General features: G+C 33.8%; 1 protein-coding gene across 1 annotated transcript in view; it reads right to left on the bottom strand.

The window, feature by feature from the left end:
• Positions 1 to 24,498, bottom strand: part of PCDH15 (protocadherin related 15) — a 1,828,063-nt gene that overhangs the window by 1,109,385 nt on the left and 694,180 nt on the right. The gene's annotated exons all lie outside the window — the stretch shown is intronic.

Below are 24,498 nucleotides of genomic sequence, written 5' to 3'. Positions count from 1 at the left end.
TTTCAGCTTTCCACTTCTGGCTAGTCAGTTTTCCCAGCACCATTTATTAAACAGGGAATCCTTTCCCCGTTTCTTGTTTTTATCAGACTTGTCAAAGATCAGAGAATACTTGGACATAGGAAGGGGAACATCACACACCGGGGCCTGTTGCGGGGTCGGGGGAGGGGAGAGGGATAGCATTAGGAGATATACCTAATGTAAATGATAAGTTAATGGGTGCAGCACACCAACATGACACATGTATACATATGTAACAAACCTGCAGGTTCTGCACATATACCCTAGAACTTAAAGTATAATAAAAAAGAAAAAAAAAGTAAATGTTCAGAATAAAAAAAAAAAAAAAACCCAAAGAATGTATATTTTGTTACTTTGGGGAGTGAAGTTCTGTAGATTTCTATCAGATTCATTTGATCTAATGCTGAGTTCATGGTTAGCTGAACCATGAATATCTTTATGAATTTTCTGTCTTGATGATCTGTCTAAAACTGTCAATGAAGTGTTGGAATCTTCTACTATTATTGCGTGGGAGTCTAAGTCTCTTTGAAGGTCTGTAAGTACGTGCTTTATGAATCTTAGTGTTCCTGTATTGGGTACATACCTATTTAGGATAGTTAGGTCTTCTTGCTGAAGTAAAACCTTCAAAATTATGTAATGCCCTTTTTTTGTCTTATTTGATTTTTGTTGGTTTAAAGTCTCTTTCATCTGAAATTTAGGATTGAAACCTTACCTTTTTTCTGTTTTCCATTTGCTTTGCTTGTTAGATATTTTTTCATCCATTCACTTTGAGCCTATGGGTATCATTGCATGAGAGATGGGTCTCTTGAAGACAGTACACCAATAGGTATTGGTTCTTTATCTAGCTTGCCATTCTGGGCCTTTTAATTGGTGCACTTAGCCCATTTATGTTCATGGTTAATACTGTTATGTGTGGATGTGATTCTGTCACCATGATGTTAGCTGGATATTATGTAGACTTGTTTATGCGGTTGCTTTAAAATGTCACCAGTCTGTGTACTTAAGTGTGTTCTTGTACTAGCTTGTATCAGTGTTTTCTTTCCATACACAATGCTTCCTTCAGGAGCTGTTGTAAGGCAGGTCTGGTGGTAACGAAGTCTCTCAGCATTTGCTTGTTCAAAAATATCTTATTTCTCCTTCACTTATGAAGCTTAGTTTGGCTGGATAAAAAATTCTGGAATGAAATCTCTTTTCATTTAGAATGTTGAATATTGGCCCCCAATTTCTTCTGACTTGCAAAGTTTCTGCTGAGAGGTCTGCTATTAATTAGTCTGATGAGCTTCCCTTTGTGGTGACCTGACCTTTCTCTCTAGCTGCCATCAAATTTTCTTTCTTTCATTGTGACCTTGGGGAATCTGATCATTACATGCCCTGAAAATGATTTGTGAAGTATTTTACTGGGGTTCTCTGCATTTTCTGAATTTAAATGTTGGCCTTTCTAGCTAGGTTGAAGAGTTTCTCATAGATTATATGGTGTATTATGTTTTCCAAGTTGCTTCCATTTTCCTCATCTCTTTCAGGGACACCAATGAGTCATAGATTTGGTCTCTACATAATTCCATATTTCTTGGTGGTTTTGTTCATTCGTTTTCATTATTTTTTTCTTTATTCTTTTCTGACTAACTTATTTCAGAAAGCTTATCTCTTCAAGTTCTCAGCTTGGTCTATAGTGCTATTGTTTTTTATGACTGCATTATCAAATTCTTGTAGTGTGTTTTTCTACTGTATCAGGTTGATTATGTTCCTTTCTATACCGGCTATTTTGTCTGTCCGTGCCTGTATCATTGTAGTGTGATTCTTAGCTTTATTGGTTTGAGTTTCAACATACTCCTGAACCTCAAAGATCTTTGTTGCTATCCATAATATAAATTGTATTTCTGTAATTTCAGCAACCTCAGCTCACTTCAGAATCCTTAATGGGGAGGTGATGTGGTTGTTTGGAGGAAAAAAAATGTACTCTGGCTTTTAGAGTTGTTAGAGTTCTTGCATTGGTTCTTTCTCATCTTTGTGGGCTGATGTTAATTCAATCTTTGATGTTGCTCACCACCGAATGTTTTATTTTTCCTTTTATCCTATTTGATGACCTTGAGAGTTTGATTGTGGCATAAGCCAGCTTACTGGCTTTCTTTCTGGATGATTTTATGGTGCCAATGTTCAGCTCCCAACTCCTGGACTGTGTGCTCTAACTCTGGGGGACTTGTATTGGGCCCCAATTTTATTATCTGCCTGCTCGATTTAGGGAATCCACTGTGCTAGGGTATCTGAGATGCTCCTGGACTTCTGGTCACTACACTTCAATGGGTGGTATCAGACAAATCTTTTTGTAGTGAAATGACATTGGGATCTATATTCGTTTGCATGTGCCAACAGCAGCAGCAGTGGCAGCATGGTGGGGTGCACGATCATCAGCTGTGGCAGGGTGCTGGACACTTTTATTCTTACATACAATTTTTTGTTTCCTGATGTTGGAGCGATTTGGGTATAGACATTACTATTAATCATATAGTCATCTTGGAGACAATTATGATACTCATATACCAAACTGTTTTAGACCTTCCATAACTTATCATACCTTCTGACTATAGTGACAATTGAAAATTGTGGCCCATGGGCTGAATTTGGTAAGCAGACATGTGTTACTTGTACCCTTTACAATCAATAGAAAATAATTAGGATAGTTGCCAATTCCAAAAGGAAGTTTCACAAACAAGTCTGAATGTCTGCCTTTTTGATGGCAATGAATCTGCAACTATCTCACACAGCAACAGTCAGCTGGAGCTGTGTGAGGAATTCACCACAGTTCTCAACAGTTTTACCTTCTAACAGGTGGCTTGCTCTGCTCATTTGTTTCTAATATCTGGTCTGCTGTCATTTTAACATATGAGTTAAAAAGAAATTATTTAAGCAGATAGTTAGGATAGGGAAGTCTTCTGTAAAGTTTACTTTTTAATGAAAAGCAGTCCCCAAATCATTTGTTTTCTAAGAGCAGCCTGTACAGTTGAGCAGCAGACATAGATAAGCAAGCTGGAGCACAGGTGAGTGCTGACAGCTGTGACAATAGTAAAAGGCTACCTGGGGACTAGGCATGTTCAACATGACATCTCCATCTTTCCTTTTCCTTGCCAACCATGTGTACAGTAAGGAGCACACAACGTGGAGCCAACCAAGTAAAAAATCCATTTGCATAATAAAAGATTAGGGTGGGGTGGCCAGCTTCTTCACTCACTGTGTAAATTTCCTGCCTGGTACCACCAATCTCTGAGACCTATGTAAATCAGACACCACCTCCTTAAGCCAGTGTGTAAAATCCCAAGTGCTTCACCCTAAGACCGGCAGTCCCACTCAAGTGCCCCTCTCTCTCGCAGGAGACAGAGCTATTCTCTTTCCTCTTTCTTTTGCCTATTAAACCTCCACTCCTAAACCCACTTATTGTGTGTTTGCATCCTTGATTTCCTTGGTGCGAGACAATGAACCTCAGGTATTTACCCCAGACAATGATGCTGCTTCAATTTGTTTACTCGTTTTCCTTTACTTGAATTTCTGATTTCAACACTTGTGTGACTAGCTTGGTCAAGGTAACCGTGGCTTTCTCATTTGGTTTAAATGTTCTTTTAATGACTCTTGTACTTTATTTATTCTTATAGAAATAATAAGCCTTGAATTATTGTATTATATAATATTTACATAATAACATCATGATACTAACTTTCCTATCAACACTCCAAGATTTCTGAGGTCCTGGCTCATGTTCCTGTTTGTATTCCAAATAACTGTAAAGTGTAGGAATTCAGTTAATAGCTTTTGTTTGACTGAACAAAGAGATCTAATAAAATGAAAAATTTAATAAGATATATGTAATCAATTACATATGTACTTATTAATAGAGTAACAAAACGTTTGGACAACTTTGGTCTCTTATGAATAATGTACAATGTATTTCTGTCAGAATTATGAATTAGTCACACTACTGGCATGATTGATGGATTATATATTTACTTAATCTCCTTTGGAGCTACATTCCATTTTTCCTGGAGTATTTTACTTTCAAACTATACTTTAGTACCATTTTATCAAATCACAATTTCATGTTTATTTCAGATAGATAAAATTATATCAAAATCACATTTTTGAGCATTTCAAAACTGGCATGAAGAATGACAGTGATGAGTCATATTATCCTCTTTTATCATTCTGATACATTCCTGCTTGTCATTTTGCAAGTGTTTTCTGGAAGATGTTCTGTTAAACATAAACATTATCATTTATTTCAAATAAATCATTGTGGGACTTTTCAGTTACTTTTGAAATATCTACTAAAACTCAAATGTGAAGTTAACCTCTATATTCCAAAGCAAATGTCATAGAATGATATCAGATTTCCAGGATATTCTTGTACACAAGAAGAGTTTCCTACTCCACACTAGTGGGCAACCAGTGAATTCTGCTTGTGCTGAGTTCTGAACCCATTTAATTCCCTGGAGCAGATGGATACCTTGGCATATAAGCAGACTTGCCCACTTAATACAGCGTGCCTTACAAATAGTATCTTTTCTATGTGCTCCAAAAATCTGTTAGTGGGTGGGATTCACTGTTATTCATGCTGAACTTTAGGAAGTCCTGCCATTGAGACAGAGAAATAAAGACACATCTGCTAGGACAATCCTCATTTTGACGATTGTACTGCCTTTTGCATTTTTGCAAGTTTTATAATAGACGATTAATACATACTGGGATTTGCAGGGTTTTTTTAATCCTTGCAGAACTCACAGTCTAGTGTTTTGTAGGTTCAGAAAGCATTTCATGACTTTTGTTTCATTTGTTTTCTCTTCAGAGAGGCTTACTGTATTGTTCAGAATCATTAAGTAAAGAGCAGATGAAGAGTTGCTACTTAACCCTAGGAAAAGAACATGCAGCTCCATCTTCAAGACCACTCTGCTTTCACACTCCACTTAGACTGTACATACATGCATATGCCTCTTAACAACGTTTTGGTGAACGATGAACCATATATGCTATAGTGATTCCATAAGATAATAATGGAGCTGAAAAATCTCTAACATCTAGTATTTACTACACTATACTTTTAATCCTAATTTTAGAGTGTACTTCTACTTATAAAAAAAAGTTAACTGTAAAGTAGGCTCACGCAGGTCCTTTAGGAAGTATTTCAGAAGAAGGCATTGTTATCAGAGGAGATGAGCGCTTCATGCATGTCACTGCCCGTGAAAACTTTCCAGTGGGATAAGATTTGGAGGTGAAGACAGTGATATTGATTATTCTGACCCTGTGTATGCCTAGGCTAATGTGTGTGTTTGTGGCTTAATTTTTTATATAAAAATTATACAATAAGGATATAAAGAAAGAACATATTTTTGTACAGCTGTAAGATGTGTTTGTTTTAAGTTAAGTCTTATTGCAAAGATTAAAGAAAGTTAAATTTTTTTTAAGTTTATAAAGTAAAAAAGTTATGCTAAGGTTAATTTATTATTGAAAAGGTAATTTTATAAGTTTAGTGTCGCCTAAGTTTATTGTTTTTTTGTTTGTTTGTTTGTTTGTTTCTTTTGTTTTTGTTTGTTTGTTTGAGAGGGAGTCTCACTTTGTCATCCAGGAGTACAGTGGTGCCATCTAGGCTCACTGAAGTCTCCACTTCCAGGGTTGAAGCAATCCTCCTGCCTCAGCGTCCTGAGTAACTGGGATTACAAGCATGCGCCACCACGCCCAGCTAATTTTTGCATTTTTAGTAGAGACTGGGTTTCATCCTGTTAGTCAGGCAGGTATCGAACTCCTGACTGCAGGTGATCCGCCCACCTCCACCTCCCAAAGTGCTGGAATTACAGGCGTGAGCCACTGCACGCAGACCATGTTTTTAAAGTCTACACTAGTGTGCAGTAGTGTCCTAGGCCTTCACATTCACTCATCACTCCCTCACTGAGTCACTCACCCAGAGCAACTTTCATTCCTGCAAGGTTGATTTATGGTAAGTGCTCTATACAGGTGTACCATTTTTACCATTTATATTTTTACTGTATCTTTTCTATGTTTTGATATGTTTGGAAACACAAATAACATTGTATTACAATTGTCTACACTATTCAGTATAGTAACATGCCTTACAGGTTTATAGACTATGAGCAATAAATTATACCATATAGCCTACGTGTGTAGACAACGTCATCTAGGTTTGTGTAAGTACACTATATGATGTTCATACAACAAAATCTCATAATGACACATTTCTCAGACTGTATCTCTGTCAGTGTTTCATGACTATGATTAATTGCCCTCCATAAACTGAGTAATTTCAAGTAGTTGTGAATTAAAATTTTGATGGGTCTGCTGATAGTGACAGTTTATATATATATATATATATATATATATATATATATATATGTATGTATATAAAAGTGGCAGATCACCATGTCAGGAGATCGAGACCATCCTGGCTAACACAGTGAAACCCCGTCTCTACCAAAAAAGACAAAAATAATTAGCCAGGCGTGGCGGCGGGCGCCTGTAATCCCGCTACTCGGGAGGCTGAGGCAGGAGAATGGCGTGAACCCGGGAGGCGTAGCTGCAGTGAGCTGAGATCGCGCCACCGCACTCCAGCATGGACAACAGAGTGAGACTACATTTCGAAAAAAAAAAAAAAAAGAGTGTTTTATATTATTTCTTGGGCGAGACTTCTCTGCTTTTCCCCACCAGTTGCTAAGTAAGAACAGCAGGTATAAAATAGAAAAACCTGATTATTCTTGAAGTGTAGATTGGAAAGATTTAAGTTCATTTCCTACAACCTGATACACATACAATGGAATAGAACAGCAAAAGAGAAGAGAAGGTATCACTACTGTTCTATCCTTGAAAATTTGTCTGATGAAGGAAATTTATCAGCATAAAGCTAATTGCCAGCTTGAGATTTAACAAATCCACTTGCTTGCCTTAATTAGTACCCACTTCCCACCAAGAAAACCTTGATAAAATTCCTTTAAAAGCTGGCCTCTTTTAAACCCATGTACCTTAGGTGGGTAATATTAATTAGATACTTTAATTATGGATTTCATGTGCAAACTTTATCAGTGAAAAACTGCTATTATATTGTGGCACTCTTACTTTAAATTGACTCTGTAATAACTCTGAAAGCTGTGTAAAGTAAAATTAAATCCTTATCCATAGACAATTGCTTTAGCACTTGTTCCTATGTTCATGAGGTACCAAGGTTAGGCTGCTATTACTTACTATGAATATAAATTTAAAAGTCCGGTTATTTGCATTCTTGCTCCAATGTATCCTGAACATAATGAATTAAGATATAGAAACACTATCAATATAAAAGTGTAACATCAAAGAACAGTAATTGATATCCTAAAATAACATAGTCTATATAAACTCCAAATCAGATATTTAGGTAAGCAATTGTGTCATTAGTAAATAAACTTGTGATTTGAAATCAATAGTGTTTAATGATTTGAGGGACTTTTTTTTTTTTGGTCTTGTTATCTGTTCTTTATTTTTCCCTTGTGTATCTGTTACTAAAAGCACATACTTTATCTTCTTATGTTCTTAAACTTATCTCCAAATTTTAAAATGATTTTAAAATACATAACATGAGAGAGGACCAGAGAATATTCATGTGTATATACTAAGATATTATGTTAATAGTTGTATATAATGTGGAGGGTGACTATAGTCTGAAAATACAAAAAAAAAAAATATTTTTTATTGAACTCCCTTGATTATTTCTTCTGTGATATGCTAAACTCACTGTACATTTAGGAAAAATTTGAGACAAAAATCATCTTAAAATACACGTCACAGATGCTTATGCAGCGACTGATGAAAATTCTGCATTAATGCATTAAGTCCAATGCGACTTTTGAGAGCTAACTGAATGCATTGATGCCAAGGGACAATACATCAACTGAACCTTTTATTGTGAGCCATTTATTAGATATATTTGCCTATGTTTCCAGATATTAAGTCCACCTTGTATAATTAATTTTAGGAGTTTGGTTGATTAAAATATACCCTTCAAATTCATAAGTAATTACTAAAATGGAGTTGAATCCTGAAAGTCACTACAGTGTGCACCTCTGCTAACTTCATTTTTCTTTCCTTGCTAACCTTTGCTTTCCCCAAATTACATATAAAGTAAAACATAAAATCTCTCACCATGGTAGCTATACCCTCTAAATTGTACTCACATACTCAGTTCCTCAACGTATAGTTTGCAATTTTCCTTCATATCCCCTTCATACAGTATTACATGCTATTTACCACAAAATTCCTTTCTATTATTGCCTCTGAATTTTTTCTTATACTATTTCATTTCACTGGAATTTAATTTATTATTAAATTGTTATTCTTAAATTCCAAAACTGTGAGACATATCCCCCAAAAGGAAATTTTTTTTTTTTATGTTCTGAAAGCATTTTCACATTTATTGATATATAGCTCACTATACAACTAACCAATTTGCAGTACAAAACTCAGTGGTTTTAGTGAATTCACAGAGGTTTGCAACCATCACTGCAATAAATTCTCATAACATTTTATTCACTCCATAAAGAAATACCATACCCATCAATTGTCATTCCTCATTCCCCTCAACACCTTCAGTTCTAGGCAACCACAGATTGACTTTTGGTCTCTATAGATTTGAAGATTCAAGATATGGCATATAAGAGGGCTTATATAACATGGGGTCTTTATATGACTGGTTTCTTTCACTTAGCATAATATTTTCAATATTTATCTATGTTATCACAAGCATATTTATTTTATTGCCATATTAAATTTCACTGTGTGGATATACTGCATTATATTTGTGCATTCATTCATTGATGAACATTTGGCTTCTTTCTACTTTTGACTATTATGAATGATAATGCTTGAACATTGTGTACAGTTTTGTGTACAGTCATATGTTTTCCTTTCTCTTGGGTATATATCTAGGAGTGGAATTGCTCTGTTATAAGGGCAAGTTTGTTTAAAATATTGAGTAACTGCCAAACAGTTTTCTAAGATTTTTGGAACATTTTACATTCCAGCCAACAATGTGTAGAGATTCTAATTTGTTTACATCCTCATTGATATATATTTGTAATGTCTTTTTTATTACAGTCATCACCCTAATGAATGTAAAAATATATATTTTTGTGAAATTAATTTTCTGTTCACAAATATCTAATGATAATCATAATTCCATGTTTTCTTTAGCCATTTTTATCTTCATAGGAATAGTGTCTATTACTTTTTTGCACATTTTTATTGAGTTTTTTTTTTTTTTTTAGTTTTGGGTTTTAAGAGTTCTTTTTCACACTTAGGAAACAAGTCTCTTACTATATGTATAATTTTCTGTTGATTTCCTTTCTACTTTCTTGATGTTTTACCAAGCACAAAATTTTTAATTTTGATGTAGTTAATTATCTATTTTTCTTTTGTTGTTTGTGCTTTTTGTTGTATTTAATAATTAATCACATAATCCAAAATCACAATGATTACTTCTATGTTTTCTTCTAAGAGTTTTATGGTTTTATTTCTTACATTCAGGTCATTATACACCTGGAATTAATTTTTATCCATCGCGTAAGGAACAGTTTCAACTTAACTGTTGGGTATGTATTTATCCACTTGTCTCCATATCACTTCTTGAAATATTTACTCCCATTGAAATCTTGCAGTACTCTTGTTGAAAATCAGTCAAGAGGCTTATTTTTGAACTCTGAATTCTATATCTATCCTATATCAAGATCACACTCTTGATTACTGCTGTTTTGTAGTAAGTTACAGAATTGGAAAATGTAAGTCCTTTAAATGTGTTATTCTTTTTCTAAGGTTGTTTTGGAAATTCTGGGCCCTTGAATTTCAGAATGACTTTTAGAATTGGCTTGCCGATTTCTGCAAGAACAAAAAAAGCATTTTGATCATGATAGGGATTGCAATGAAATCACAGATAAATCAAGAGATATATTTCCATCTTAAAGATATTAAATCTCCTAATCCCTGAACATAAGATTTGTTCCCATTTATTTATATTTTCTTTGATTTTTAAAAAGAATATTCTGTAGTTCCCAGTGTCTAAGTCTTTCACTTATTTTGTTAAACTTATTCTTTAGTATTTTGTCTTTTGGGGTGTTATTGTAAATGTAATTAATCACTTGGTTTAATTTTTGGTTTGTGAATCACTAAAATATAGTAATACAATTGAATTGTGGATGTCAATCTTAGACTCTGCAACCTTGATGGTCTTACTTATCACTTTTAGTAATAATTACTACTAAATTACTACTACAGAAAATAAGTTAATTAGGGAATGAATTCCTTAGAAATTTCCATATGCAAAATTATGTCATCTTCCATAGAGATAATTTAAAATTTCTTATTCCAAGACTTTATGTTTTCCTTGCCTAACTACCTTGTCTGGAACCTTGAGTACAAGTCAAATGGGAATGGTGAGAGAAAACGTCCTTGTTTCTTTCCTTATTTTAGGGGAAAACATTTAGTCTTTAACCTTTAAGTAAGATGATTCTCTTAGTTTTCCATTGTTGTCCTTCTTCAGTGTGAGAAAGTTCTCTCTGTTCCTATTTGTTGAATATTTTTATTGTTAAAGAGTGTTAGATTTTGTCAAATGCTTTTTGCTTTGTCTGTTAAGGTGGTCATGTGCTTTGTGTTCTTTATTCAGTTGTTAAACCATCATTAGATTTCTGAGATGAATCACACTTGATCATAGTGTATAGTATTTTTTATATGTTGATGGATTTAGTCTGCTAGTATTAAGTGAATTTTTTGTCTATATTCATTAAAGATATTGCTTTATAGTTTTTTTCCTTTGTTATTTTTGTTTATTTTTTAATCATACTTTAAATTCTAGGGTACATGTGCACAATGTGCAGGTTTATTACATATCATCACATTACTGGGTATATATCCAAAGGATTATAATCATGCTGCTATAAAGACACATGCACACTTATGTTTATTGTGGCACTATTCACAATAGCAAAGACTTGGAACCAAACCAAATGTCCATCAATGATAGACTGGATTAAGAAAATGTGGCACATATACACCATGGAATGCTTTATAGTTTTACTTATGCATGATATTGCAGTCTAGTTTTGACATGCCAGCAATACACAGAATGTGTTGGGATGTAATATATTGTATTCTATTTTTAAAAAATTGTTTAGGAGAATCAGTATTATTTTTTTCTTAAATATTTGTTATAATTTATGAAGTAAGGGATCTGAGCCAGAAATTTATTTTGTGAGAGGTTTATACTTTTCAATTTTAATCTCTTTACTCATTATTGTGTAGGCACAATGATCATTCTGCAAAAATGTTCACCTCCTAATAACAGAAACTGTTGATATGTTAATTTATACGGCAAAAAAGGCTTTGCAAATATAATTAATTTAAGAGCCTTGATAAAGAGAGATTATTCTAGATAATTTTGGTGATCGCAATCTAACCACATTGGCCCCTAAAAGTGGAGAACTTCTCTTCACTCTAATCTGAGAGAGATGTCATTCTGAAAGAAAGACATAGAAAAATGTAAAGTTTCTGGCTTTGAAAGTGGAGAAAGGGGCCATAAGCCAAGGATTGTGGCTGGCATCTAGATGCTGTGAAGGTTACAGAAATGAATTTTAAACAAGACCTAACAAAATGAAAGTAAGCCCTAGTAATGTCTTGATTTTATTCTTTTGAGACCTGTGTCAGTTTTCTGATTTACAGAAATGTAAAACAATACATTTATGTTGATTTAAGTCACTGAATTTTTGGTATTTTTTTTGCAGCAGCAATATAAAATAAACACATAAATCTACTCAAATTTTGTGTTTCTTATTGAGTCAGTTTCAGTAGTTTGTGTCTTTCTAGGTAATCTTCTATTTTATCAAAAGTGATGTAATTTGTAGGCATTTGGTAGTTTGTAGTATTCATTTAAAATCTTTTTGTATTTCTTTATAGCCAGTCATAAAGTCCCTTATTTTATTTCTGAGTCAGTAATTTGAGCGTTCTTCCTTTTTTAATCAGCAAAGGGAAAGTTTTGTAAAATAAAAATTTATTGGTCACAGTTGTGGAAGTTGTGAAGTCCAAGATCAAAGCACCGACAAATGTGATATCTGGTGAAGACTCACTTTCTGATTCAGAAACAATGCCTTCTTGTTGTGTCCTCAGATGGTGCAATGGGCAAAACAGGTTCCCTCAAGTCTCTTTTATAAGAGCACTAATCTAGTTCCTGAGATCAGAGCCCTCATGACCTAATAACCTTCCAAACAACCCAGCTCTTAATACCTACCATCACCTTAGGGGATAGGTTTCAACAAGTGAATTTTGAGGGACACATTCAGACTATAGCACAATTTTTGATTTTGTTGATTTTCTCTATTGTTATCTCTTCCATTAATTTCATCTATAATCATTATTTCCTACCATGTGTTGGCTTTTAGTTTTTTTTTTTTTTTCCTTTTTTAAAATGTATCAATGTCTTTAGGTTTAAGTTAGGTTACAGATTTGTGATTATTATTTTTTAAAAAATATATACACTTACAGATATAAATTTCATTCTAAGCATGGGTTTCACTGTATCCTATAAGTTTTATTATATTGTATTTCCATTTTATTTCAAATTATGATTTAATTTCCCTTGTAAATTATCTTTGATCCATTGATTATTAAAGAGTGCATTGTTTAATGTCCAAATATTTGGAAATTTTCTCAGTTTTTTCTGTTGTTTTTTATTTCGTTCTATTTTGGTCAGAGACACTTTGTGTGATTTCAAATATTTTAAATTTATTGAGGCTAGTTTTATTGCCTACAATATGATCCTTGAGTAGGTTCCATTTGCCTTTGAAAAGAATGTATATATGCTGTATTGGATAGGTTATTCTATAGGTATCTCTTAGATCTAGATCTAATTGGTTCATGCTGTTGTTCAAGTCTTCTATTTCTTTGTTGATCTTTCTACTTGTTTCATCTACTGTTGAAAGTGGACATTGCAGATGGCAGATATGGTTGCATTCTCTTTTATTTTGTCCATTTTTTTATTCATGTATTTTCCTGTCTTGCTGTTGGGTGAATATGTGTTTGTAACCGTTACATCTTGGTGATGGAGTGCCCCCTTATCATCAGAAAGTTTTCATCTTTATCTCTGGTAGTTAAAAACATTTTTAAAGTCTACTGTTTATTACTAGTATGGTTCCTCTAGCATTCTTGTGGTTGCTATCATTTCCATCCTAATACTTTCCACCTATTTGAACCTTTGAGTCTAAAGTGTGTCTCCCATAGACAATATAAAGTAGAATTTTAAAAAATTCTGTCTAGCAAAGACTGCTTTTTGATTAGATTGTTTCATTTATTTACTTTCGATATTATTGTTTATATAGTTAGATTTATGTCTTCCATTTTATTTTTGTGTTTTCTATATGCTTTATTGGGTCTTGCATTCTTTTTGCTTCTTTAATTTTCATTAAGTAAATACTCTTTGGTGCAATATTTAAATTACTTTAACAATATGTTTACTTTTTAAAAATTTTCTTAATGTTCAATCTAGAGCTCAAAATAAACATCTTATTTTAAACTACTACACCTCTATACTCAATTAAACTCCATCGAGATATAGGAGCATTACACTATATAGCTCCATTCCTTTCTACCCCTTTTTATGTGCTGTAATTTTTATACATGTTTCATGGTACAATGATTATTTTACTTCAAATCTGTTGTTGAGATTCCATAGATAACATTTTGTTTCAACATCTGTACTTTTCAATTCCAAGATTTCTCTTTGGTTTTTCTTACAATAATTTTTATCTCCTTATTGATGTTTTCTGTTTTATGAGGCATTGCCATCTTACTATACTGTATGTTGTTAAAATATTTTAGTTATTTGAACACATTTAGAATAGATACTTTGAAGATTTCTCTGCTAACCCAGCATCTGCCTGTTTTTGTCATTGTTTTGTTTTCATTGTTTTTAACCTGTGTGTGATCATGCTTTATTACCTCTTTGTAGACCTTGCAATTTTTTGGGTTAAAACCTAGAGTTTTAAAAAATAATATATTTTAGCAAATCTGCATACTGATTCCCTGATCTATACTGGAGATTATATTTGTTATTTTCTTGTTTATAGTTTTTACTAACTTGGTTTGACTACTTTATTGAATTCTATTTCCCCCGTATTGTACAACATCTAATACTGATTTTCAAATGATTCAGCCTTGGGAATGTGCATATTTATTCTGTGATGCAGTACTGTTTTAGTCAGGCTCACTTTGTCTCTTTCCACAATTTCTCTGGTAAGCTATCTGACACTCCAGGCATCACATCCAGTTGTTACCCTCTACTAATTCCTATCTGATTGCGCTATTATTTTTGACAATAGTCTGGGGCTGGAAGAGCTCCCCAATATAGTCCAGTCAGAATAGGACTGATTTTCAGGAACCAAAAGTCAACGTTTGTGGCTTATTCTGACTATGCTCTTAGGTTTACACTTTCCTAAATTTCATTCTGAATAAATTCCGCTTCCTTGGGAAGATATATGATGCTCTCTGTTTTCACTCCCTTTTTCTCCTTTTGGTGCAAAACTCTGTGTTGTTGCTTAGGAACCACAGATATGCTTTGCTGTTCTGAAGGAGTTGTGGGTTGTGGTGACAATGCCACAGGTTTGTATTGTTTCTATCAGAATTTAGTAGATTTTATTTTATTTGAAGAATGTCCTTTGGAAAATATCCAGAGACTTTAAATTGTTTGCTGATTTGTAAATAATTTTCATGAGTTATGGTTATTTTTTTTCTGGGGAGCAGGTTCATAACTCTTCACCATTCCAGAAATCAATCCTCAAATAATTTTAATAACATGTTTTAAACATTCTTTATGTAATGTAATACTTTGCATACAATAAGCATGTTAAAGGTAGTAGCTATGCCTTAGTTGTATTTTTCATACCTGAAATGACTTACCACAGCCACACATCTGCACACATTATAATCTCAGTAGGTGCCTTCTGGGTTAAATATGTAGCACAAGATCAAAGGCTTATCTTTACAACTTCCTGATTTCTTATAGAGTGCGGAGCCTGAAAACAGATTTTCCAGTTATTGCTGAAGTTATTTTCAGTGTAGTTAAATAGATTGTTAGAGAACAACTGAATAATACGTAAACCAAGTAAACATGCTGCTTCTGTTATTGTCATCATAAAATACTCAAATGGAAACTTCACTCTGTGCTAAGTCAGAGATTAAGTTAAAGAGTGCCATACTTTATGGCAATGTATAATGTGGTGGCTTATTTGTCAGAATGAGTTAAATTGACTCTCTAAGTCACTGCTGAGCATAAAGCAAAGCTCCTGAGGGAGAATATTGCTGAATTTATTCCATGACTGTCAGATACTATGTTAGTATCTTATTGCTGGTTTAAGAAATCTCAAGTGTATTTGTTGTAAAACGTCATTTATTTATTCTTACAATTCCTTATGTTAGAAGTCAAACACTGATCTCCTTGGGCTCAAGTTTTCAGCAGGAAAGCTATGTTTCTTTGTAGAGACTCTAGAGGAGAATGTGTTTCATTGACAATTCCAACTTTTGCAAGCCACCCATATTCCTTGTGTCTTGGCATTCATCCTCAAAGCCAATAATGGCAGGTCAAATCCTTCATACATTGCATCATTCTAACATTCTCTTCTGCTTTTTTCTTCCATTCTTAAGACATGTTGTGATTACAATGTACTCACCTGAATAATCTAAGATAAATGTGCTCTGCCTATATAGTTAGGAAGTGGGTATTATTTTCTATATCCATTTAACCTATGGCAAAATTGTGGCTCAGAATATTAAGTTATTTGCCCCTGGTACAGTAAAACTTGAAAACATATGGTTTTTATGAAATGAAATATCAGATACCAAGTGCTACCGGGAAAATTGCAAGCACACAACTATGGAGTATGTTAAAGAGCATTGTAATGGGTATAATGCATTTGATATATAAAGCCAATATTATATTTTATTTCTTAGAAATCTTCTTTCTCTGTGACTCAACATCCTTTGTATCAATGTCATCCCTCATTTCATGGACAAGGCAAGTACATCTTAGAATAAAGTGGTGATTCCTCTGTTTAAGATTCAAATCAGACTTTTTGATCTTAAAGAGGAGCATGACCTTAAGAACCAGGCTTTTCTGAGGGTAAAATAATTTTTCTAAATTCCAAATAATTTTCCTTGGCTAGAAAAAAAAAAAAAAGAAAAAAAAAAAGAAACCATGACATTCTGAGTAAAGATCTCGTAAGGAGAGGATAAAAGACATGATTTAAAGGGAGTTTCTATCCCACAGCAAGAAATAAAGCCTTTCACAGCAGTAGGTAGTTTAGCCAAGAATAAAGATTCAGAGGAGATAAGACCCAGGTTAAATTTCTGTCTAAATTTCTAAGAATGTATGTCTCATTCAATTAGACCAAGACCCAAAGCATGAAACAAAAGGAGTAAAATCCCACATAAGCAAAGTGGGTGGCTGACAACAAAACATTTGAAACTGATTTTCTAGAATGCCCCATGACCAAATTGGGTAATTAGGGAAAAGTAAAACCGTGATAGCATGTGTTTAGGTTGAGAAAGGGCTTGATAAAATGTAACTCTATTTCCCCACAGCCTGCATCTGACATTGACAAAAATGTATGTGTTCCTTTGTGCCTTGTGGGATGCAGAAGATTTCTGTGGATTACAAGTCAGCAGTCTAATGATTTTCTGTGCTGAGGTGTAAGATGATAGCAGGCCTATCGTGAATCTAAATTAAAAAGAAGGGATGTGGCATAGTTGAGAAGCTCAAGATTAACAGAATCAGCTAAAGTCCAGTCGGAGGAATTGTCCAGCTTTTGGGGACTAATGATCAAGGATTATCTAGGCAGTGAATATACAGTTTGTGATAGTTATTTTTTAAGCAACCAACTCATTACACAGAGGCTGTTGACTAAAGACAAGTCCACATATCAGTCAGAGATCAGCAGAGGACAGAAGAAGAATTTAAAAAATTATTGTTTACCCCTCTCAGGTTGTTATATGAGCTTTTGGGGTGGTTTTATACCATCAGGTAAGTATGAAATTTTATTGAGATACTATATGTGAGACTAAGGTGTATGTGTATATTGGGGAGAATATAAGGGATAGTTGGCTAGACTGAGTGGTGAAACCTTAAAAGCCTAATTATTTATCAAAAGGAAACTGTGTTTACCTTAAAAAGATCATGTTGAACTAGAAAAGACTGAGTAACTTAGATGGACATTTTTTTTCAATTTGTTTTTATTTGTTTTTACACTGTAAGCAGTCCTGAAGACACTAGAAATAGATACAATCAGTCATGAAAAACTGAAAAGATTACCTTTTTCATATCTGTGTCATTTGTGCAAAGGTTGACTTCTGCTACAGCAGACATAATCCTTCTAATATACTGTGCATCAGTGGAATTTTTCTTTTCAATTTTATTGCAGCATCAAGTTTTATTATATTTGTGTTGAAAGATATATAGAAAATAAATTCTTTCTGATATTTTACAATAACAGTGAAATTATTTCAAAGGGAAGAAAGGGACTGAAGTATTATCCAAGCAACAAAACATGTAATTATGCCAATGAAAGGGGCTGTTTTATCATTGTTCTTAGAATCTTAAGAGATAGATGAAGATAGATGGATGTATGGATGGATAGATAGATAGACAGATAGAGATAAAAACAAAACTCAGATGACTACACGAGGTCTTTCCAACTTTCAAAAACATGGAATTATTTTGCGTTTTTTTTTTTTTTTTTTTTTTTGGATGTTGTGATTCAGTTTGTCATTTACCTGAGAAATTAGTATGAGAAATTTGTATTGATAACTATTTGAAGAGCATATAAATATAAAATTTTCATGGTAAATATTCATAAATTGGAACCATGGCATTAAGGAGAAATTTGTTATTACGTTGCTGATAATTGATTCCTTCACCCTACTCTAAACACTAGCTATTCTAAAATGGCCATCCAAGCAGCCATTGGAGTTTAAATGACTGGAAGCACTTTTATTCATTCATTCTTTAGGGTTCAGTCTTACCTCACCCAGGGGCTGCATTACGTTCACATAAAAGAAACAAAAAATGTCAGCAAGTATTGGGATCTGTAGATTTATTTTAAAGACTGGGTGAGTCTGTATTCTCAAAAGTGTTGTGCTTTTGTTGTGACAAAATTTGTTGTAATGCATGGTACCTGTCTTTTAAATAAATATTACGTGTGTTTCAATTTACTCAGTTCATGTATTAGTCAGACATACTGAATTGACAGTAGAATGTCAGTTAATTTACCCTGAGAAATATAACCTTATTTCCTTTACTTGCTCATTATCTCTTAGTAAAAACTATATAGGAAATCAGTTATTATTGGGAATATTTTGGTCAGTGTAGAATTATGGGAATCTGTTGTATAACTTTAGTGACTGAAGACTTCATAGATAATGAAAGATGAATTTCAAAATCTGTGATATGAGTGGTATGCAGATGAGAGACATCATAGCCCAGCATATAGGTTCTCTTCCTCTTGATGACACTGGTTGTTCACTTTCAAGTTTTACTTCTCTTGCTGTTTTGTTAACGTTTTATTATCTGCTCATTTGCCCTAGTTGAAACAATGATCTCAAAGTAGGAGTCTCGTCACCTCTTAACTATGCTCCTTGGATTAACACTGTCTCTTGGGTTAACACAGTGTTAACTCAAAGAGCACAGTTAAGGAGTGAGGAAATGAACAGAGAAATAACAACACCCTAACATTATATTTTTACATTTGTTACACAAAAACAATCACAACGTCTAAATAATGTTGATTGCTCGGTCTTTTTAGAAACACAGCTGTGACCATCGATTAGGAACTACCTCCGCCCCTGACAATTTCGAATAATAGTTTATAGGATGATTGCCTGAATAAAAAAGTGATTCTAATCATTTTTTGAAATAATTTTGAAGACTCCGTGCAATGTACCTTTAAATCTTAATTTTCTTTAGTAAATTTAAGCACTTTACAAGGTGATTTTATTACTTGATGGTGCAATTGTATTAGATGGATTATTTAAGCTGGTGTTAGGAATTAGTTAATTGATAATCAGATATAATTTCAAATTCCTTGTGCTCCTCTAATAAAATCAAAATATATAATTCAATTCACAAAATATTGAATAAAACACAATATTTGAGAGCTTCATCTGCTGTGTATAATAAGATACATCTGTACTAGCAATGCTCTATTCACAGTTACCACCAAGCTCTCTTTTAAAACACAAATAAACAAAATGTTAATTTAATGACTGTATTGCCTTTTCCTTGTGGACTGAGTAATTTAAAATGCATTACAATAGGTTTTATGTTTATTTGTTAATTAATTGCAAAATTGAACAGCTATTATGTATCCGATACTATATTGAGCAATAGAAAAAATAGTAAGACCTAATAAGACATAACACTAGTTAACATTTCTAGAGTAGTTACCATAACTCAGCACTGTGCTACTAAGGTTTTTGTGTGACTTAGCTCAGTTAGTCCCTTTAGAAGCCTAGAAATTTTGTCTCAGTGTTACTAACCATTAACAAATAAGTAAAATGACAATATAGGTAGTTATAAATATAATGCAAACTTATATCCTTGTTTTTGCAGATTTGTATATCTGGTTTATGCCTGTTCTTCCTATGTAATTATTAATAGAACATCCTCTGCCTTTCAAGAATGTCCCTTGCCCTTGAATGATATATTACATCGTTATCCCATGTAAATAACTTGCCCGAGATCACACAGCTAGTTACTGGCAGAACTATATATTAAACCCAGATTTTCTGAAGCCAAGGCCTAATTTATACCATCTCCCACAGTTAAGGAATATTTTTTAGTTTAATGTCTATATGTGTGTATGTGTGTGTGTCTGTGTGTCTGCATATGTGTGTGTGTTTGTATTTTAATGGAACATCTTTCAAACCCAGTATGTTCAAATAAACTCATCAGCTTTCTTTCTAAACTTGTTCCATCTTCCTATATTCACTATCTTGAATGGCATGAATTACTTATGCTAGGAACATGAGAGTCATCCCAGAATAAAATCCTGTCTTTATTCATGTTAAGCAGTGTCACCAAATTCTATCAATTTATTTCTCTTAAATATTTTCTTAAATACTTTTTTTTTTTTTTTTTTTTTTATTCTGCAGCACCAAAAATTCTTCCTTAAGTTACATATTGGGTAAAGTGAATATGAGAAATTCCCATTCACTTGATCTTTCCAATTCTATCTTCATTCCCAGGAATTCTTACTAACTTTTTGGTATTTATTCTTCATAGACTATTTTTATACATCGATATTTGTGCAACCAGAATGTAGCATATGCAAGTTGATTTGTAGTTCGAGTCTGACACCTGAGAACCAGGAGGATCATTTTTGTAAGTGGTATAAGTTCCAGTTTGAAATCCTTCAGGCCTGAGACGCAAAAAGAGCCATTACTTCCGTTTGAGTGCAAAGGCCGGAAGAGACTGATGCCCTACTGAAAACAGTCAGACAAGAGGAGTTTCCCCTTAGTTTTTTGATTGTATTCAGGTCATCAAGTAATTGAATGAGGCCCACCCACATTAGAGAGGTCAATCTGCTTTATCAATGTGGTTAATTTTCTGTGTAACTTGACAGAGCTAAGGAATATACAAGATAGCTAATGAGACATTATTTCTGAGTGTCTATTAAGGAGCTTCTGTAAGAGATTAGTACTTATATCAATAGACTGAGTAAGCAAGAGCTCCCTCATCAATGCAGGTGAATATTATCCAATCTGTTGAGGATCCCAAAAAAGTCGAAAAAATAAAACAGAAGAAGAGATTAAAAAGCTACTCTCTCTACTTGAGCTGGGACATTCAATTTCTCCTAACAAGTTTATGGGACTTGTCAGTCTCCATAATCAACTAAGCCAATCCCTCATAACAACTTTAAAATGATCTCTCTATATATTATATTGGTTATGTTTATCTGGAGAACCTTAACTAATACACTTAGTTCAATGATTAAAATGTGAATATCATCCAGAAACACCCCCACAGATATATCTGGAATAATTTTTGGCTAAATATCCAGGCACCACGTGGCCTAATCAAGTTGTTACATAATTGACACAGTACGTGTTAGCCTTGGTCTCTTTTTCAAGGTTCCACACAGAAAACATTCACATATTCACATACTGTACATATGGACATTAGTAAATATCAGAGAATCTAGTGATAATTTTGTAAGAGACATGGAGGAAAGCATATATAATAATGCCCATTACCAAAATATTATGAGTGTCTTTGATTTCATCTAAAATGCATACATTTTTTCTCCTAAGTTTATGTATTAGTCCATTTTCACACTGCTATAAAGAATTGCCAGAGACTGGGTAATATATAAAGGAAACAAGGTTAATTGATACACAGCTCAGCATGGCTGGAGAGGGCTCAGGAAACTTATGATTATGGTAGAAGTCAAAGGGGAAGCAAGTCACCTTCTTCATAAAACAGCAAGAAGAAGGATGAACAAGGATGAACACAAGAGGAACTACGAAACACTTGTAAAACCGTTAGATCATGAGAACTTACTCCCTATCATGAGAAGAGCATGGGAGAAACCATCCCATGATTCAGTTACCTCCTAGGCCTCTGGTCCTGCACTGGGAGGGACTGCTGTGAAGACCTCTGACATGCCCTGGAGACTTTTTCCCCATCATTATGGTAATTAACATTTGGCTTCTCATTACACCTAGCTTGAACTTTTCCTCAAAAAATTCATTTTTCTTTTATATTGCATAGTTGAGCTGCAAATTTTTCAAATGTTTATGCTCTGCTTCCCTTTAAATTTAAGTTCCAATTCCAAACCATCTATTTGTGAATGCATACAACTGAATGCTTGTAAGGGCACCCAAGTCACCTCTTGAATGCTTTGCTGCCTAGAAATTTCTTCCACCAGATACCCTAAATCATTTATCTCAAGCTCAAAGTTCCACAGATCTCTAGGACAGGGCCAAATGCTGCCGGTCTCTTTGCTAAAGCATAGCAAAAATCCCCTTTATTCCAGTTCCCAACAAATTAATCATCTCTATCTGAGACCACCTCAGTCTAGGATTCATTGTCCATATCATTATCAGCATTTTGGTCAAAGCCATTCAACAAGTCTCTAGGAAGTTCCAAACTTTCCCACATCTTCATGTCTTCTTCTGAGCCTTCCAAACTGTTCCAACATCTGCCTGTTACTAAGTTCCAAAGGTGCTTCCACATTTTTGGATATCTTTACAGCAGTTCACCATTACCTCGATACCAATTTATTGTATTAGTCCATTTTCACATTCCTGTAAAGAACTTCCTGAGATTGAGTAATTTATAAAGAAAAGAGGTTTAATTGACTCACAGTTCATCATGGCTGGGATCCTTTGGAAAATTTACAATCATGGCAGAGGTCAAAGGGGGAAGCAAGGCATCTTCTTCACAAGGCAGCAATAAAGCGAATTGATATGGTTTGGCTCTGTGTCCCCACCCAAATCTCATCTTGTAGCTCCCAAAATTCCCATGTGTTGTGGGAGGGACCCAGAGGGAGATGATTGAGTCATGGGGGTGGGTCTTTCCTGTGCTATTCTCTTGATAGTGAATGAGTCTCACAAGATCTGATAGTTTTAAAATCGAGTTTATCTGCACAAGCTCTCTTTTTGCCTGCTGCCATCCATGTAAAATGTGACTTGCTCCTCTTTTCCTTCTGCCATGATTGTGAGGCCTCCCTAGCCATGTGGCACTGTAAGTCCAATAAACCTATTTCTTTTGTAAATTGCCCAGTCCTGGGTATGTCTTTATCAGCAGCATGAAAAGAGGCTGATACAAGAATGAACACAGGAGGAACTATCAAACATTTATAAAACCACTAGATCTCGTGAGAACTCACTCACTATCATGAGAACAGCATGGGGGAAACCACTCCTTTGATTCAGTGATCTCTACCTTGTCTCTCTCTTGATATGTGGGGATTATGCGGATTATGGGGATTACAATACAAGATGAGATTTTTGGGTGGGGACATAGCCAAACTATATTTGTTTATATTTATATTCTATTTGGAAATTATGTTCGTATTAGTGTTTTTGAAAATTTAATTAATGTAGCTTAATTTTTGGAGAAGTCTTATATTTACAGAAAAAAATCAAACAGAAAATGCAACTTGCAAATATTTTCTCACCTTCACCACTACCAAGTATAGTTCCCCTATTATTAATATCTTACATGAGCATAGTACATTTGTTTAAATTGGTGAGCCAATATTGACTTATTAACCAAAATTTGTATTTTACATTAGAGTTCACATTTTGTGTTGTATAGTCTATGGGTTTTGACAAATAGAGAATGACATGTGTCCACCAGTACAATACCATACAGAACAGCTTCACTGCCTGAAAAATTATCCTGTGTTCCTATTCATTCCTCCTTCATGCCCTCTAAACCCCTAGAAAGCACTGACAGTTTTACAGTCTCCATAGCTTCATTTTTCCCAGGATTTTATATAGTGGGGATCATACAGTACATGGCATTTTTAGACTGGCTTTTCTCACTTAGCATTATGCATTTAGGTTCCCTCCATATATTTTTGTGGCTTGATGTGTCATTTTTAAATTACTGAATGATATTACATTTTATGGCTATAACACCGTTTATCCTCACTTACAGAAGGACATCTTGATTGCGTCTACATTTTGACAATTATGAATAAAATTGCAGTAAACATTGTGTGTCAATTTTGGTGTGGTTATTAGTTTTCACCACATTTGGGCAAAGATGAAAAGGTATGACTGCTGAATAATATGGTAATAGTATTTTTAGTTTTGTAAGAAACTGTCAAACTGTCTTTTAAAGCAATTATAGCATTTTGCATTCTCATAGGGAAAGAATGACTGTTACTTTTGCTTTACATCCACTCTGACATTTGGTGTTATCTTTTGAATTTTACCCATTCTAATAGATAAATAGAGGTATCTCATGTTTTAATTTGCAGTTCCCAGATGGCACATAATTTTGAGTCATTTGCTTGATTGTCATTTGCATATTTTCTTTGGTAAAGGGTTGGTCAGATCTTTTGTCTATTAGAAATTGTTTTATTTTATTGTTTTCCTTAAGAATTCTTTATATATTTGGAATCCAATACCTCTATCAAATAATTATTTTGAAAATTGACTCACTCAATCTGTGGCTTCTCTTTTCATTCTTTTAACATATCTTGTGTAGTTCAGAAGTTTTCAATTTTAATAAAATTCAGCTATTCAAGTTTGTCTTTCATGGATCATGCATTTGTTGTGCCTACAAAGCCATGGTAAAACCAATGGTCATCTAAGAATGTTATAGTTTTAAGTTTTACGTTGAGGTCTATAACACATTTTGAACTAAATTTCGTGAAAAGTCTGTGTCTACATTAATATTTTATGTTTGGATGTTCA

The sequence above is a fragment of the Theropithecus gelada genome, chromosome 9 (genome assembly GCF_003255815.1).
Source record: "Theropithecus gelada isolate Dixy chromosome 9, Tgel_1.0, whole genome shotgun sequence".
NCBI classification, from domain to species: domain Eukaryota; kingdom Metazoa; phylum Chordata; class Mammalia; order Primates; family Cercopithecidae; genus Theropithecus; species Theropithecus gelada.
This window is presented reverse-complemented; position numbering and strand designations above follow the sequence as displayed.